The 2,313-nt window shown below is 38.6% G+C and overlaps 1 pseudogene; it reads right to left on the bottom strand.

Annotated features, from left to right (window-relative positions):
• Positions 1-487: 487 nt before the first annotated feature.
• LOC141498822 (large ribosomal subunit protein eL20 pseudogene) lies at positions 488-963 on the bottom strand (annotated as a pseudogene).
• Positions 964-2,313: the final 1,350 nt, after the last annotated feature.

Below are 2,313 nucleotides of genomic sequence, written 5' to 3'. Positions count from 1 at the left end.
TAATCACAGCTCTAAGCAGTTAATTTTGATTTAGCACTTTATTCTCATTTGAACTTCTCAATATGCCAGTGAGAAAGGTATTATAGATACTAGCCCTAATACAAATGAGCAAATAGGTTCAGAGATGTAAAATTTTTTTCTCATTATCATACAAAAGATAGGATCCAAACCTAGATCTGCCTGCAACTGGGCCCTTATATCCACATCATACATCATTTTCTCTCTAATGTAATGCTGACACAGATAATATTTATAAAGTGCTTTTACACATTGCCTAGTAGTAAGCAAATAACAAAAGTTTGTTCCCTTATCTTGCTTATAATAAAGTTGACCTAGTAACTTGGACAAAAGTTTTAAAATGTAAAGATATTTTTTCCTTACACTGAGAATAATAATTCGTTTTTTCTTTTTTTTGGAGGGGGGGGGTTCCAAATAGGAAATTTATTTAAACAGATCAAATAAAACTTGTGCCTCCTTGCCTTGGCATTTAGAAGAATGTGTTGGGCCTCTTGGTAGTAAAGTGAGGTTTGTGCTGGTGATGCAGAACTCTATGGGGCAGAGGGAACTTGATTTCGGGGTCGTGAAACTGCTTGACTGCCAGTTGGTGGCACTTGCTGGCAGGAATTTCTTCCACTTTCTTTATCTGGAGCCCCCATATCTCAGTAGCACTGAGTGACAGCACCAGCAGGGGTTAGGTCTCTGTACTCTCTGTACAATGCTGTGGGTTCCATTCCTGAAATTGTAGCACAGCCAGATGCCAAAATTTTTTACCCTAAGAGAGGACTCTTCAAGGACCTGTATGCAGTAAACAATCTCTCCGGAAGACTTCTTCATCTTTTTCAGCTGGGATACAAAATACCAGTATCAGGACTTTGCTAAGACATGGTTAGAAGCAAAGATCTGTGTGTGATAAAGAGGTGGCACTGGACTCTTGAGAGTAGGCAAGCAGCATCCAACTACCATGTAACTCTCTCAGCCCTTAAATTCCAAATGGTTTTCTTTCATGGAGATCAATGAATGATTTTCAGTCATAGTCCAAGAGTTTAAGGATATCCAAGGTTCAATCGATTCTGAATCTTATTAGGTGCACAAGGCCTTCATGGTGCTGCCACCTCACTCCCCACCACCCCACAAAAGGCTGAGAAAAATAATTTAATAAATAATAATCATAATGCTTGATTACTGTAAAATGATAGACACCCTGGAGTGGTAAAGAGAAGATATCCTTGGAATCAAGAAGACCTTGCTGCAAGTCCTGTTTCTGACACATACTAACTCTGTGACCGTGGATGAAGGCAAGCCCTCATCACCTCATACCTGAATTCTTACAACAGCTTCTTTTTGGCTTCTCTGCGTTGTCTTCTCCACTTCAGTCTGTCCTTGACTCAACTGTCAAATTATTTTTTATAAAGCATAGGCCTGGGTATGCCACCCCATAACAGCAAACTCTAGAAGTTATCTTCAATTTTACATGTGTATATGTATATGTATTTGAATGTTATTTCCCATGTTTGAACATGAACTTCTTGAGAGTATGACTTTGTATCCTTAGTGCTTAAGTTATCAGGGTTCCTGGCATATAATAATCATTTGATAACTATAATGATTTCTTAACATGATCTGCCCTCTTTGCAATCCCACTCAGTTTAAGACTGCAAATTCAGGGGCGGAACCAGCCCTGAAGTCAGGAGTACCTGAGTTCAAATCCAGCCTCAGACACTTAATAATTACCTAGCTGTGTGGCCTTGGGCAAGCCACTTAATCCCACTGCCTTGCAAAAACCTAAAAAAAAAAAAAAAAAAAAAAGTCTGCAAATTGCAGACTGGTTGCCCATATATGTTGGTGGAAATTGTTTCCATATTAGAAATTCCCTACAACCATAGAATCACAAGTATATAACTCATCAAAAACAAACTAAAAGTATTTGCTTCCTTTTATGGTTTTTTTTTTAGGATTTTGCAAGGCAAATGGGGTTAAGTGGCTTGCCCAAGGCCCCACAGCTAGGTAATTATTAAGTGTCTGAAGCTGGATTTGAACTCTGGTACTCCTGACTCCAGGGTCAGTGCTCTATCCACTTCACCACCTAGCCACCCCTCCTTTTATGGTTTTTAAAGCATTTTGCACTCAGTATTTTTTGACACAATAATTTCATCAGAAGGGTAGTGCAATATTAATTCCATATTGCTGATGAGACTATCAAACACCAAGGAAAATAACTTCCCTTTCCAAACTAGAAAGTGGTCATAAGCCATAACTCAAACCCAGATCTTCTTACTCAAAATTCATATTCTATCCAATGAATTACTGATGCTT

This window comes from Macrotis lagotis, chromosome X (assembly GCF_037893015.1).
Source record: "Macrotis lagotis isolate mMagLag1 chromosome X, bilby.v1.9.chrom.fasta, whole genome shotgun sequence".
NCBI classification, from domain to species: Eukaryota; Metazoa; Chordata; class Mammalia; order Peramelemorphia; family Peramelidae; genus Macrotis; species Macrotis lagotis.
This window is presented reverse-complemented; position numbering and strand designations above follow the sequence as displayed.